The sequence below is a fragment of the Dreissena polymorpha genome, chromosome 10 (genome assembly GCF_020536995.1).
Source record: "Dreissena polymorpha isolate Duluth1 chromosome 10, UMN_Dpol_1.0, whole genome shotgun sequence".
In the NCBI taxonomy this organism is placed as follows: domain Eukaryota; kingdom Metazoa; phylum Mollusca; class Bivalvia; order Myida; family Dreissenidae; genus Dreissena; species Dreissena polymorpha.
This window is the reverse complement of record NC_068364.1, coordinates 22,265,015-22,282,143: the sequence shown is the minus strand read 5'-3', so window position 1 is coordinate 22,282,143 and position 17,129 is coordinate 22,265,015. Positions and strand designations below refer to the sequence as shown.

The 17,129-nt window shown below is 32.9% G+C and overlaps 3 protein-coding genes across 27 annotated transcripts in view; 1 reads left to right on the top strand and 2 right to left on the bottom strand.

The window, feature by feature from the left end:
• The window catches only part of LOC127847055 (phosphatidylinositol 4-kinase beta-like), a 152,206-nt gene extending 151,591 nt beyond the window's left edge, over window positions 1-615 (bottom strand). Inside the window, exon 1 of one of the 3 annotated variants that reach the window (XM_052378608.1) lies at window positions 534-615. The gene's annotated coding sequence lies outside the window, so the exon portion shown is untranslated. The remainder of the gene's footprint in view (window positions 1-533) is intronic. The other 2 variants (XM_052378607.1, XM_052378610.1) reach the window with 2 other exon arrangements.
• LOC127847065 (epidermal retinol dehydrogenase 2-like) overlaps window positions 1-17,129 on the top strand; it is a 261,377-nt gene that overhangs the window by 33,429 nt on the left and 210,819 nt on the right. The gene's annotated exons all lie outside the window — the stretch shown is intronic.
• Window positions 1-17,129, bottom strand: part of LOC127847058 (uncharacterized) — a 270,689-nt gene that overhangs the window by 73,478 nt on the left and 180,082 nt on the right. The gene's annotated exons all lie outside the window — the stretch shown is intronic.

Below are 17,129 nucleotides of genomic sequence, written 5' to 3'. Positions count from 1 at the left end.
AAGGTTAACAACGCGCATAGTGTATGTCATTTGTGGGTGTGTATGGAACTATCGGCTTGCCTGGAAAAACACGCTGTAAATAAACAAGTGTGACATCGATAAAACGGGAATGAAATAAATCTTTTTAAGTACATTGTTTATTGCGGCCTTGTTTGAATTAATTCAGAAATTATTTTAGTTGTTTCCTTAACCGCTCGACTCAAGCCTTTAATATCATAACATTAACTATTCTCCAATTACCTTGAGTCAAGGTAATTGGAGGATAGGTAATGTTATGATAGTTATATTTGCACCAATGATTCTGATTCACACAAAAAAGAATACAATTATTATAATTGTGTCAAATTATTGGGACCGCGGTCTGATCTTGATGACTCATGATTTACAATCGGAAAAAGCATTCTAAGATTAACGGTTACCCCCGACAAGTCATAAGATCAAAAAATAATTTCACAATATTTGGTTATTGAAAATTATTAAAAACGTTAAAAAGAGTATTACCTAACGGTTATTAGGATTGTTCAAATTATTACCTTCGTTTGACATAGCCTAAGCTCCAAGATGAACTGTTGATAGTACTCCATTTTTGACAGCCTCGTTTCGAAATAAAACTATGCAACAGAGTACAGGCTACATTCCAGTATGTTTGCAGCGTTTCTCTATCCGTTGTGATTAGATACCGAGACTTTCACTGAAAACTGTGTTTGCTCGTATATCTTTAAACAGAACAAATATTTTATTCACTTAAGCATATAACAGCTCATCGTGATCAATACAAAACATTCATACTTGCGTGAAAAAATATCGTAAATAAAGATAATAATCAATCACTCGTGAGAGTGTTGTGTGTTTATGTACACACTGAATTGAGTATCCATACTCAACTATATATATAAGCAAAAACAACAACAAACAAACAGAGGTAACAGCCAAAAAAATCACATTTCATAATCATTACATAATACACTGAAATGTCAGCAAAAATTGGCGTCAACAAATAAAAACACAGTCTATTTATTTCATATCAAACGGTAAATAAATAACCATTATAAACGTTGAGTTAAAAAAAAATAAAATCATTTCTTTTCTTAAAGCATGTTATACAGTAAATTGATAAATTCCGAAGGGTATATAACAAATGTACGAGTATGCTCCAGAGTGAGATTAGTACAACACATGGAAGAAGAAGAAGGGTACCTTTATTATTACTATTTAAGAGTTTCAAAAATTTATGCATACTTGGTCTTATTGAATAGTATTTTGATATGTTTTTAGATCTTTCTTCTAAATAAAATGGACATCTAAGTAAAAAGTGATATTCGTCTTCTAAATCGTTAAGATAACATAAAGTACAAATTCTTTCATTTCTGATAATGTTATAATGTCTACCAGTTTCAATTAACAGGTTATGTGACGATAGACGTATTTTAGCAATCATGTTTCTATGTTTGTTATTGTCAATGGCATCTAAATACACAGATCTTTCACATAAAGGTTTAAGTTCCTTATAGAAAAGTAATGAAGTAGATGAATCAACATTAACTCTCCACTCAGATACATACTGATCTCCGAGTCTAGTCTTTAACAAAGGAATACAACTTTCAATTATAACTGACTCAGGAAACAACCATACATCTGTAAATTATGTTTGGTTAAAAAATTTGCGAACTTTAAAGGACCAATTAACAGTGTTATTTTGTGTTTCAATTTCTAATCTTTGCAAATTAATTACCGTTGTAAGGATACAATTTCCTTGTTTCTTTTGATGAATTTAAAAAAATATTTAACAATTCGTGGGTATCTATCAATATATAAAGGAAATCGACCAAGTTCGGCATAGATTGACATTGAATTTGTTGATAGTTTTACATTTAGCAGTCTTTTACAGAACTTTCTGTGAATACGTTCAATATTAGTTGCCACAATTAATCCCCATACTTCGCAATTATAATTAAGGATTGATAATACATATGCATCAAACAGATTGAACATAACATTTATTGGCGCTTCCATATCTTTTGTAAGACAAAAAAGTGAATTCATAGCCCTTGTAGCTTTACCATAAAGTGTATTAGTGGCAGGTATAAATGAGCCCCCACTTGACATAACAATACCAAGGTAGTTAAAATTGCTAACAATTTCAATAACTTTTTCTTTGTAGGTCCATTTGTAGTTTTTGATTAGCGCGCCCCTTTTTGAAAGACCATTATTTTAGTTTTTTCCATATAAACAGTTAAATTCCATTTATTGCAATATAATTCTAGATTGTTCAACGATTCCTGGAGTCTTTCTTTAGTTTCTGAGAAAATGACAGCATCATCCGCAGTAAGGAGGAGATAAGTAGACAATTGATCTAACGTTAATCCTGCATTTATTCCGTTTTGCAAATTAAATTCTATATCATTAATAAATAGAGAAAACATTATCGGCGAAGTTATTTCTCCTTGTAATAGTCCGACATTACTACTAATCAAAGTACTGGCAGTACTGGTGTGACGATGCTTTTGAAGAGGATGGATATAAAACATCAATTTAAGTTTATCTATATCACCACAATTGTGTTTGTTGATACGAACATTTGGGTACGATAAAAAATTTGGGTACGAAAATTTTGGGTACGAAAAAAAAATTGGTACGAACAAATTTTGCGTACGAAACATTTTTGGTACGAAAAAAAGTTAAGGGGTACGGGGAAGTAGTACCCGTGGGTAACTTGACCCATTGAGCAAAACTGGGAGGCGGGTCACATTCTTGTTCATTAAGTATGGCAATACCTTCATGATGATTCTCGAAAGTAGGTATGAGCACATAGCCGGACCATGCGAGCTCAATCGTATGAGCACTTGACTATCCAAGTTCGCCCACGAACATATGGATAAGTTAACTAATAGCGAAATGACCTTATACATGTATATGCTGAAATCTAACGATCGAACGAAATATCAAATATGGTATGTACACTTAGGTGGTTGTGTAATTTCTGTTAGAATATCGTATTCAATATGTAAATTTTAAATGATTGTGCCCGCACTTGAGTTTGTTGCCTTGTTTGAGTCTATACGCGCCTAGGCTGCACCCAGTGTGTGTATTTGTGTTTTTCCAAGGTAATGAGTTATCTCCGCGCTGAGGCTGCATAATGTTGGGACCCGGAGTGTGTCCAGCAGTCCTACCTAATAAGATTAGATTGACGACAGTTGGGACGAATTTTGAATGATACTGCAATTTCCAGCTATTTGTTTTGTACTGAAATACTTTTTAATTTTTTATATGGTCAAATGCTGCGGGGGGATGAGATTATTTGGAAACAAACACCTGTCCGGAATGGTGACCACAAAACAGACAAAATATAACATTGCGCCGGGAGAGGGAATCGAACCGGTGTCGTAAAGGTGAAAAAGCGAACGGCCTTTCCACTGCGCTAGCGGGACGGACAATTACGCAAAAAAATGTTGTTTTATCTATATATATCATAGCAGTGCAGCGTTTACAATTTGCAGGTTCGAAATTGTTCGCATTCTTTAGTTTTGTGATCACGTAAAAAGTTAATTTAACATGTTTTTATTCGCAATTTATTTTCCTAATCGAGAACAAATATCAAACAAAATAGAGAAAATATATAGTTGTTTCATTGGTCCATAAAAATAAAATGGATGTAAAATTACTAATTTGAAATTAACGTTCTGATAAACTTATTGAATCTGTTTCCCGAAGATATGCTGTTCTATTAATATTTACCTTTATCAACACGAACGACAACTCTGCTAGGAGAATGTTATCAATGAAAATCAACGAAAATCCTACGCAGTGGCGAATGCCAAGGGAAGTAACTGAAAAATCGAGTTATCTCAATCGGACTGGCTCGGTCTTTTACATAGGTCGCCATTGTAAAGAATTTTTTTACTGGTTATCAAACCTTAGACGCTGCTGTTCCAGCATCTTCAAAAAGGTCCGAAAGTGATCCCATGTGTTTAACTTGAATTTTGACCTCGCTATACATAGAGCGGATAAGTGAAATTAACTTGCCGTCGATTCCCGATAAAATCATTTTATGCCATAGCTGTCCGCGATTTATAAGGTCATAGGCCTTCCAGTAATCGACATAACAGCAGCAAAGTTTGCTTTTACTATGTATTTGCTTTTCTATCAAATGATTTAGAATGAAAATTGCATCAACGGTACTGCAATTTGGTTTAAATCCGAACTGCGCGTCTGTAAGAATGTCATGGGTTGCTGCCCAAGATTTTAAGCGTTCGTTAATCACACTTGTATATAGTTTCGCATATTTGGATCGGAACTATCGCCCCGTTTATGTAACGGGATAATAACCCCCGTTGACCAGCTCTTTGGAAATTGTTTCGTATCCAAGATATAATTAAATAATATTTCCAATGGTTTAACTATAATATGCACGGTTTCTTTGAAGTATTCATAAAAAATATTTTCGTTTGAGGCTGCCTTATTATTATTTAAACGCCTTGAAGCTTTAATTATTTCTTCTTGGGAAATGGGTTTGTCTAGGTCAGGGTAAGAGCTGATAGGATTTCTATGTTATCAAACTGACGTAAATAAGTGTCACTTTCGTTGTTGTTTACGTTAACGTCAGCCTCAGAAGCTAAAGTATTGAAATACTCATAGAATTCTTGCAGCGATATATTATCCGTTTTTTGTTTAAATAATTTCCAAAATTCGCGAGGTTTTTTTCGAGTCATGTTATTTACTTTCGCTCCCTGTTCTCTGTTAAACTTAGATTTTGTTTTCCGAAATAAATATGTATATTATTTCCTTGCTGCCAGCATTGTTGTTCGTGTATGCATATTCTTATTTAAATTAGATTGGTAAACTGTTAGAGTATACTCTGTCCGTTTTCGTCTGCATTCTTCGTTAAACCAGCGTTGTTTATTCGTGTCAGCAGAAGCCTGTAACTTGTGTTCTAGTTCTGAGCACCATTTAATATGTCGTGCACGAAATTATCCCTGTACTAGGATTTCCATTTAACGTATACGCGCGGATTGTTTTTACAGTTAGAAACCGGATTATTCGTGCTCAGAGCAAATGTCACTGGGGCATGATTGGAAAATTCCGTGAAATCATGCACTTTTAAATCGGTTAAATCGTGAAAGTTTTTTAAAAATAGTCTACAGTACTTTCCCCATTATGAGTAAAACAAGTTAATTTGCCAACTCCTTTATCTGGAAATAGCCTACCGTTTACAATTCTTATATTGGTAGATTTACATACGTCTAACATATAATCGCCAAATCTATTTGCACCAAGGTCACAGGCTGCCCTCTGAAGTGGAGTATCTATTTCAAATAAATCAAAGTCACCTAAGCTCCTGTCGTTGTCAATAAAATGAGCTTTATGACCAGTTCTAGCATTTGCGTCCCCAGTAATAAATACTTTTCCTTTACGATTAAAAAAATAATATCGGATTCTGCCAGTTGAACAATGTTAACATCATACATATCATGCGTTGGTGAATTTTCCGGTGGAATATACATTACAGCTAAATATATATCATTTTCAACATTGAAATGTTTTTTATCTATTTTAAGCCATAATAAACAGTCTATGTTATTTCTTACTAAAGAAACTCCTTTGCGTATACTGTCTCTAAACGATGATCCCGCCGCTCGAACGCCTTGCTCTACGGTGTTGGAAGTGTCTGTACGAGTGTATAGGATTAATGTCATGTTCAGCCATATATGACGAAAGTTTGCTGTCACCGCTCTTTGTAGACGATAGCCCTTCAATATTCCAAGAGATAACTTTAATGGCACTCTCACTCTTGTCCTATTCGGCGTACAGCTGTTTGTTGATTAACAATAAATATTGTTGATGATAAACAATATCAAAGTATATTAAATTTGATGGAAATACACAATAAAGGGGTTCTTTATAGAGAACTCAGTGTGAGGTTTGGTGCTCATCAAACCGACTTGATCCCACAGTGCTAAGGTTGGCGAGAATATTCCGGACGAAATATGAATTTATTTTCGATTTTTTTTCAAAACTGTGTTATTTTAACAGCGAAACTTTAAAATGAGCATCATGGGTTATTGGTGTGTTTGCGAATGTAAACTAAACACATGTGTGTATGCGCAACAACAGAGACCTGGAGGGGGGTAAAAATTAAATGCTATATATCAGAAATCAGAATAATTTCAATAAAAACATTAACTAAGACCTTCAAAAACTACAATTTATTTGTGTAATTTTTATTGTGGTTTTTGATGTGTTTCACTTGTTTGTTCATGTGGCTTAATTTGCTGCAACTGTTGACTTGTCTCAAATAATGGATCGTATACAAATTCGGTCGAATAAACCCGTTTATTGAGTATTTATTGCACATAACAAGATTTAATTTATTTTGATAAGAAATGTAGTTTTGCGTGAACACGTTGTTGATAAATAGCAATTTCGTCGTAAAATTGTGGGTGTCGAAAACAATTTCTCAGACGGAGAAAAGATATTTTATCCTCGTTGTCTTTTATTTATTGTTCGTATTATGTTAAGCATAATATGATATAGAAGTCTTTTTCTGAGTTCTTTTTAAACACGATTATATGTTACTTGTTTTGTGAATGTTTGTTTCAACATTTCTATGAGGACGCGACTTGTATAAGTAATTTAATACGCGTATAATATTTTTGAGCTTTTTGGGTGATCATATGTTATGTGTAAGATTATCCAACATTTGATTAATGCGCGCCCAACTTAAAACAGCGAGCCCGTCTCAATTATCGCGAACGTTTTAATGTGGCTGAAATAGTAATAAATTCTTGTAAAACGCTAAAAAGAACAAACATGGTGTTGTGATTGTTGTGGAAGCGTGGCCTCACTTTAATGTATTGCATTCCAACCCGCAAGGTATTAGGGTCAGTTCGCGGCCAGTAAAATAATCGTTATATAATATAGATTCGATTATTACCAGTATCGAGAATCATCGCGCTCATGCTTAATACATTAGTCAATATGGTGGATTAATTCTTGTTAAATTAATCAAAAATAATATTTATCATGGTATTGTTGAAAACACATTAAGAATCTATTATTGACATACTATAATTAGATCGCTGAATTAGGTGAATTGGAATTTTCTTTAGACGAGAACTATGTTAAATAAAGATAGTCAGCGATTGATAAATTGAAATATTGGACCTAAAAATCTCCAGTAAAAAACAAGAATACATGTACAATTAAAAAAAAATAAAAGTGACCCTCAACTGGACTCTACCCACTGACCGCTGGAGTCCTGGATTTAAAAGTCTTCCGCTTAGACCACTCGGCCATCCGTTCTCATGCTATGACGCAATGTATTTTTTTACTTTATATAAGCAATCCTCGTAGTTTCACAAAATATAACGACAACAACAAAACATTCCAAATTATTCAATCGTTACCGTTGCAACGCTTTATAATTTTCAAGTTTTCAAATCGTCAAAAAAATGAATATTATGGGTATTTTAGAGCATGGTATAATTTCAGTATTATTGTTTCTTCACAAATATCATAACTAAACGGAAAATTTGCGAATCTGAAACTACTTTTTTTAATTTTGTCAATTTACCAAAATGTCAAAAGGCCCCTTTAACAAATACTCAAAGCAATAATATTTCCTTTCAAACAAAACTATTTAATAATATTTTATGGTATTTCAGTCCGATGAAATTGCATATTTGTATGCCTGTTCAATTTATCAATGTAAAGAAGTGAAACTCCAGCTGCTGGAGCAGTATTGCATTTTTATTATATACAATTTTGTGGCCTTTCATTTAAGGCAAGTGACAAATTGCCAAAACAAAACGAAACAGCATAATACGAAACAACATACACACATGGAATAATAAAGCCGGGGTCACATAGCATTGCAACTCAACTTAAACAATAATAAAAGGAAATTAAAACGCATTCAATTTAATTACCATTTAATTACTCAATGGTAGGAAGAAAACCAGAGCAACATAGTTACAACTTTTTGAGGAACGATGAAATGAAATTATGAACAAGTGTCAACTACATCCCTTCTTTTTACAAAAAGATTTAAGAATATAGCATCATATAGTTAATATTTCAGATCATCGTCGTGCACATACAGGAAGAAGCAGCAATATTGGGTGTAACAGATCCATAGTACATAGCTTGGTTGTTTATGTGATTGCTTTAACATAAATAAATCGAGAAACGCCCGTCAGACAGAAAATATTAATAAAGTTGAACGATTTAAACCAGAGTCTTGAAATATAGTTTGTTACTACAGCGATTAAATTAAATGTCTTACTATTGGCTTTATAAAGATTTCACGGTGAATTGGAACACTGCACGTATATAGCATACAAATAACAAAATATTAATGACTGAAGATTCTAGTGTACATTTGCTTATCCTTTTTCATTATAGACTTAAATGTATTGTTCAGCATTCATTAAAAACACGTAATAAGATATCGTTTAAACAAGCATTGATTACCTTTACAGTAGTTACGCTGTCATTTGCTTAAATGGTTGTTTGGAATTATAATACTTGTCTCTTTGATTATATTTGATAATTGGCTTTTTTCTGTCATGTTAATTGACATTTCGCCTGGACGATGATCGCTCCGCCCATTTAGTCACTATAGGCTTAGCGGTAAGAAAACCTAGACAAGCTAACACTTAAAGTGGCGTCGCCTATAGATTGCCTATAGATTACGCGATATAATATGCCGGATGACTTTTATGGACTTTTTCACCCCATATAACAATGGTGAAAGGGTTTTTTGTCATATATTTAAATGCAAATGCAAAAAAATATTTGTTTATAAAGAAAATGTGTGTATAACGGGTATTTCGGTACTTAAACACGATTCCAAACGCTTGCGTGCTTACCGAAATATAACCTGTTAACACGTGTTATATTGGTATTAGTAATAAATAAATATCGCTACACTGGTATTTATCGATGTTATTTACGGAAATACTAACGAAACATTTTGTCCACATGTATTGGGCACGAATAGCGCTTTATAACTGGAATTTCGATTAATTTTAGTATGCTTTCTGACGCCGAGCGGGTACCGAAACATTGATTATGGACATTTATCAATCATAATAATTGACAGTGCAGAACAAAAAAACGGTGGCATCGTTTTTATTAAAATAGTAACATACTATAATAGTTTTTACGTGTTTCTGACATGAAAAGCGATTTATAACGTGATTTTGGTTAAGTTACGCAAATACCAATATTACCTATTAGTTTACATATACACGTGATATAATTCATTCTTAATATTGCTTAAACGACATTTTCAGTTTCTGAAATAAATTTATTTTCAATAACGGGGATTTGGGTAATTTTGGTAATTCAACATATTGAAGCTTCCACTCGCACTTGTCAAGACTACATTTCCACGCTGGAAATTGTATAAATTAAATTCCACTTATCTGGATACCGACTTTTCGAGTTACATAAACCTTATTTACACGGTTTCATTTCATTTTTTCGAACAAACGAAACTCGATTCAATGAGAACTAGGCATCCGGCTTGTCTAGAAAATGGCGGACAGGTCGTTAGCAACCGGCGTGCACGACTTATCGATCGCTGATTGGCCGATCGATATTTAGTTAAGAATCTGATTGATAATTGCCGAAATGTCAATTGCCACGGTCCATATGTTGTGTGACCATTATTTCGTGTTTGTTATTAACAGAAGTTCACAGTCGATTTTTTTGGGAGAAGTGCATTCTGTAATACATAGTACGCGATAGAACAGTGATATTATATTATTATTAATACCAATATTAATAATATTAATAATAATAATAATAATACATATCTTATTTATAATATGGCAATCTTATATAACAAATAAAAGCAATAACAATATTGATACTGGTAAGAAACAAAACATTATATAACATAGAGTATAATAAATGTAATGCTAGCAGATTCACTTTAATAACTAATATTTTTAAGTAACTAAAACATTAATTGTTAGGAAATAAACGAAGTGTTTAAAATTGCGCATTCAATGTTGCTAATACAAACCGGTATGCATTATTCTCTTTCAATTTGTCATCATATAAATCAGTTTCAAATAGAGAAGATTAACTAAGAAACTTAAGAATCAACAGTCATTCCAATCTAGACAGCGTATTGAACCGATTTTTGTACAAAACTGTATATCGCCCTGTATATATGAAATTATTAATTATATAACACAATAAATAACAACAACAATTGCAAATATACAAGTGTATGAAGTGCACTGGATAGAGATACGGTTTGCGTTTACTTTTGAAGTAGTTAATGGATTTTGCAGAGCGACCTGTGCTATGCAATTTTTCCAGATGAGTTTGCCATTATTTGTGAAAGGCAGTTTCATGTATTTAGTTTTATATATTTTGATTAAAATTACTTTTTTGACGAATATTGCAGAACATGCTGTTAATATTTAAGAAATGTATGATAACATATATATATATGTATATATATATATATATATATATATTCAGGGCCCATAAAGGTGTAATCTATTAAGTGCAATTATGATAATTTATTCGACTTTCAAAAGTTATCCATTTGATATGACGGCATACCATGAGCAGTTGGTGTTCTCTTAAGTTTATTCAAAGCTAGTTTGCCTCATTGTTTTCAATGTGTTCCTGATTATGTGCCAAATTTTGGCAAAGATAATCAAAAGATGTCATGATATGTGCATGATAGAACAAACAGACGGTTCATTACTCAGAAAATAAGTAATGTGTTTAAAAAGAGAAATTTTGGAATGTGAATACATGTGTTACTTGTGTATCCCAAAATAATGCTGATCTACACATAATAAGTATATAACATGATAACTATATAATTATATTCGTTTTATACACTGGAAATACCGAAAGTATTCGTGTCCAAACAACAAAAAAACGCTTTATTTTTGCGTTGTCATTTAGTTTCTACTTTCAATTCTGGATTCCTAATTACAAGCATACACATGACATTAACACTTATATTTATTTAAAGATTCGATGGATACGAAAAAATATTATAACAATACATATTTCATTTACAATATGTCATTCATATATAACAAACAATTGAAATATGTATACTAATAAAACAAACCATTATAATACATACATTGTTTAAGTTAATGCATGTTCATGCAAGTTAATAAAAGTTTTTGAAACACAATTTCGGATACATAATATACATCAATACACCGTGTGAAAAACACAGGCTAGCTAAGAAGCGACATATGTGTTCATTTTAATTATGATGGAAAAAAAGTTCGTCGTATTGTTTGATACAGTTGATGACACAGAAAAAATATAAATGGCATGTACATTATCGAAAATAGTACGCATATGCTATAATCGATCTTTTTTATTTCTTACTTTCGATTTGTTATACAGAATATAATATGGAGTTCTCTTTTTGAGCTTTTTAAAAAACACGATTGTGTTTATTGTTTTGTGATCGTTTTGTTTCGCATCAATAAAACTGAATACAACTTATATATGCGTATGATCTGTCTGAGGTGTTTGGACGAATGTTTGTATTACTTTGAGCTTATTGGATACAAGAAATTTAATTATGTAATGTAAACCTGAGAACCGCGACGCCGTTCCAATTATCCCGGCCTTTTGTATGTGGCTGATATGGTCATCAATAGCAATAAAACACTGATAAGAACACATGGTGTTTTCGTTTTAAACCTATCGTATTGTCATCCGTCGGACAGGGGTCTTGTCTGTGCTCTGCGATTGTATTTTACATCTCACGCTTGAGCTTACCCTGCCCTCTATGTTGACCCTGAGATGTGTAGCTGGACGCGAGTGAACATTTACTGGACTACAGACGAGATAGGATTGCGTATTATGAAAGAAACACAGAAACCATTGAAGGGACGTTTCGGAAACGCAATGAATATTGCTCGGACGCATTTCAGAATTCAGAAATTTTGCATTTAAGTCAATATTAATCTTTGAGTTTCATGAACGTTTAATCGTCGTTTCGGCGTTTCACCGTGTTAGTTCTTCAACAAACACTAAGTCGTCAGATCCAATGTACCCTATTGCGTGGCATCCAGCTCCATATCAAACTGTAGAATTTCGGAATCTTCACTCAAAGTATATACTAATTACAGTATTAACCGCCAGCGACCTTTGCATTATTAGTATTAATGACCGAAGGTATATTTATACAGCCAAACAAATGTTTTGCTAGTATGTGCTTATGATTTGGCTGTCATTCGGTGTGCGTGTGTCTGTTCGTGTATTTATGTATCTTTTTGGTACATTGGTTTTGTGCTGCATTTTTGGGCAAACTAATCCTTACCATAAATTAAGGATTGTATACTATGTTTGTCTCCTGCTGGTGAGCCTACGGTTCCATTCAGTTTATATATTGATATTAATATATTGATCTTAGACTTTACTTAAGGCTGAACACGTGCTAAATGTGTTTCACATTGGATTCAAACCTGTACGCCGAGCGGAAATTGCGATTCAGTGCTAAAGGAATGAACACATTCGAAGTGCTTTTAGATGAAATTACGTATTTTGTGGATGATAACTCGTGTATTATATGAAGAAGTACTCAATGATTCATTTAGAAAGCTACAAATGGTTGCCTTCGTTTGATTAACTGCAATTTACACATTTACTCACAGCAAGTTTTGTTCCTTTCAAACAAAACAATTTCATAATATGTTAAGGTGTTTCGGTCCGCTGAAAGTGCATATGTCTATGCATGTTCAATTTACCAAGGCTTGAAATATAGTTTGTTACCACAGCAATGAAATGAAACGTCTAACTAATGGCTTTGTAAAGAATGCAAGGTGAACATTTGGAACACTGAACGTATATTGCATAAAAATAACAAAATATAATACATTCTAAAGACTCTAGTGTACATTTGCTTTTCAGTTGTCATGTTAGATTATAATTTATTTTGCAGCATTCATTTAAAAACACTTAGTAAGATATCGTTTATACAAGCATTGCTAATCTTTACAGTATTTGCGCTGTCATTCGCAAAAATTGGTGTTCGGATTTGTAATAGTTGTGTCCATTTGATTATTTTTGATAACTCGCTTATGTTTAGGTGATCTTAATTGCCTTTGTCCATTTAGTTAAAAAAAACAACACTTACATGCGCTAAATTCGTTGAGAAACTTTATTATTTGTATTATTGGCTGGTACTGAAATTATGCCGTGAGACCATTATTTCGTGTGTTTTTATTTACGATTCTGTTCACAGGCGAATAATAAGCGAAAATTGCACTCGGTTATACATAGGTCAGAGTTTCCAGACAAGCATGATTTATATAATTTAAGCCATGTTTGCATATGATAACTATACAGATACTACTACTACTACTACTACTACTATTACTACTACTACTACTACTACTACTACTACTACTACTACTACTACTACTACTACTACTACTACTACTACGAAGTGTTAAAAATTGCGCATTCAATCTTACTAAAACATACCTGTATGCATTATTCTCTTTCAATTTTTAATCATATAAATCAGTTTCAAATAGAGAAAATTTAACAAAGAAACTTAAGAATCGACATTCATTCCAAACTAGAAATCGTATTAAAATGATTTTAGTTCAAAAACTGTATATCGGCAGATATATGATTTAACACAACAAATAACAACAACAATAGCAAACATAAAATAAGATAAAGTACACTTGATAGAGATACTGTTTGCTTTAACTTTTGAATGAGTAAATTTATTTTTCAGGGCGAACTGTACTTCGCATTTTTTTCAGATGGGTCTGTCATTATTTGTGAAAGGCAATTTCATGTATTTAGTTGTATATCTTTATCATGTACATTCTACTTTCAATTTCCAATGCTTATACAAGCATTAAAAGGATAAAAACACGTGTACATAATTCAAAATTTGATAGATGAGCAATTAAACAAGAACTTCCCCAAGACATTGCGCTCGACTATTCCGTCGATTTAATAGTATAATGTACGCTTCATGTCAGTTAGCTTATATAATCATTACAGAACCATAATGAAAGTTGAATGTTTTTATTAGTTAAATAGTATATGTTAATTGATGAAAAAATATTCATGAAAACAAAATAAATGTTACCATGCAAATAATTGACAATTTAATTTGCACATTATTTTTTACAAGCATGGTCTCCATGTAAATTACATACGAAGAAAATTCATGACACATGCCTCCAGACCAAATTAAAAACTATTTGTTCTATTTTAAGTAACCGTGGCCTTAAACGAACTAGATCCAAACGCAATCATAACCGATGTCTGCATGTCAACTACCTATTTTGGCCTTGAAAACAATTGATGACCCTTAATAAATTTGGCTAACTAGGTCGAAGGTTAAGGCTACCGTCACAATAAGTGTGAAAATCGTTTCCTATCTATTACTCTTCAATCAATAGATCGATAAGCTTGATACTTCACATGTGCATTGGCCTTGATCAGTAGATGAACTCCAGTTATAATACTATAATATTCTCAATCCATCAACTTTAACGATGATTGAACAGAAGTGCACAATTCTGTGTCAACTTAAAACGTATTTCAGTGGCTAAGTCACACTTATATGATAAGATTAACTCTTTGGTCAGTTTTGTTGCAATAAATCCTGTGTCAAGGCCCTTTTGGGGGCCGACCGCGGAGTTCTTGTTCTTATTACAATTAATTTGATTTTTGCAGCATTCATGTAAAATAAACATAGTAGGATATCGTTAATACAAGCCTTGATTACCTTTACACTGTCATGCCCTTAAATTCATGTTTGGATTTCTAATAGTTGTGTCCCTTTGATTATATTTGATAATTCGCTAAATTATTTCGGTCATGGTTATAGCCTTTGCCCATTTAGTTTAAAAAAAACTTAAATGCGCTGAATTGGTTAAGAACCTTTATTATTTGTATTATTTAAATGGTACTTAAATAATGCCGTGTGATCATTATTTCGTGTTTCTTATTTACAAGTCTGGCCACAGGCGAATAGTGCATTCGTTAATACATAGTCAGCGGAAGAAAGTGAATTTTCAGACAGGCATAAGTTTTACAAATTTTATTTCAAGCCATGTTTGCAAAATATAACTTTACACTATACATGGCTTATAATAATAATTAAAAAATAATATTATTAATAATAATAATATAAAGAAGAAGAAGATGAGAATACATATCTTAATTTCAATATGGCTTTCTTATATAACAAACTATAGCAATAACAATATTGATACAAATAAAACAAAAATCATTTTATAACATAGAGTATATTCAAGGTAATGAACGCATATACACTTTAAAAAATCACAATTTTTAAGTACATAAAAAGCATTAATTGATAGAAAATTAACTAAGTGTTTTTAAGTGCGCATTCAATCTTAATAATAAACACCGTTATGCATATTTATCTTTCAATTTGTAATCATATAAAGAAATTTCAAATAGAGGGAATTAACTCAGAAACTTAGGAATCGACAGTCATTCCAACTTTGAAAGCGTTACCTTGAACGAACTGGCCCCAAATTCAATCATAACCGATGTCTGCATGTCAATTCCCAAAACAAATACAGCACGATTCCTCCATATAAACTCAAGTTATTGCATGGACATTGTTTCTATTTATAATAACAGTTACATTGATCTCACTTGCCCTAAATACAGTCTCACTACACAAACTGTTACAAAAAAGAAATATAATAGTCTAAAATAACATACCTCTGAAGGTAAACTACATTCACACAACATTACATAATAAAAACACTAACTAAAGTTTTAGAGGGAAATAATATCTAAGCGACAGTGGCACCAATCCTTCGCAAGATTAGCATGTGATCTGTCTACAATATCTCCCTCTTTACTAAAGTTACTAACCGAAATTTTATAAATTGTAGCAAGTGACCTTGACCTTGACCCAAACGGACCAGAAATGCATCTCTGAACTAAATCACGTGGATAGTCCTTGAGTTTGTTCAATTGCTGGGATTACTTGAATCATAACCTGTATCACCGCATTAAGGTCTAAATGCCAGCTAGAGATATATGTTTTACACGATAATGTTCACCTAAATTATTTAAGTACAAAAATGGGCTTACTTCTCCTTAATTGCAGGCCAGAATTATGCACAACTACCGTCGCACAATTTCCCCGAAAACATTTAGGAAGTTCCACCTGAATAACTGCGATAAACTCGGAATTATAGAGATGTTGAGCAGTTACATGTACCAATAACCAAATTAAAAAGCCACCATTCTCCTAAATTGCACATCATAGATTTTGCACGTTAACCTTAAAGAGATCATTAAGCAGACACCAACACAGACGCAGACGCCGACTTCGACATTTGGATTAATAGTAAAACGGAACAATCAGTTTCCATATTAATGCAAACGAAATAGAATATCGTGTACGATTTAAATATTTTACAATACAGGTGCACTTAATATGTTCTTTCACAATGTGCTACTTAGTAATACATACAGCTTAAAACATGTAAATTAGAGAACTAGCTGACAACACCGTGTGCATCTTAACAAATTTGTATAAGGTATTTTGTACGTTTAAAAGTTGTCATTTTCATTCAAAATTACTTATCAGACGCTGCACACGTTGCACGTGCCAGTTAGCAGCATTGTTCGTATCGCGCCGTCTTAACGACGCCTCGTAGTAATGTAGCGCCCCTTCATAGTATCCTTCCATTTCATAGCAATGACCAAGCAAATTGAGCGCTGTCTCATCGTGATACATGTTGATGTTATTTCTGGGATCACATATATAAGCCTCGAGTATTCCAAATGCATGCAGCTGTTTGTCGCGTTCACCGAGTCCTCCATACGTGAGATACTGTAGATAGTGAAGGAAAGGAAGAGCAGCCACCTCAGCGCTGTTCATCCATCGTTTATTAACGGATTCTTTCTGTGCAACTTCCTCTTCCGTCATGTTGCGATTAATTTCAAACCACAATATATATGGAGCGCAATACGCTTCTTCTCTAACAAACTTGACACAAAATGCAATTTGTTGTTCACAGAATTTATTGTCACAGTTATCTGATATCATGTTAGCAAACACCTGGAGATCACGGTCTCCTACTATACGTATGCATCCACACACAGCC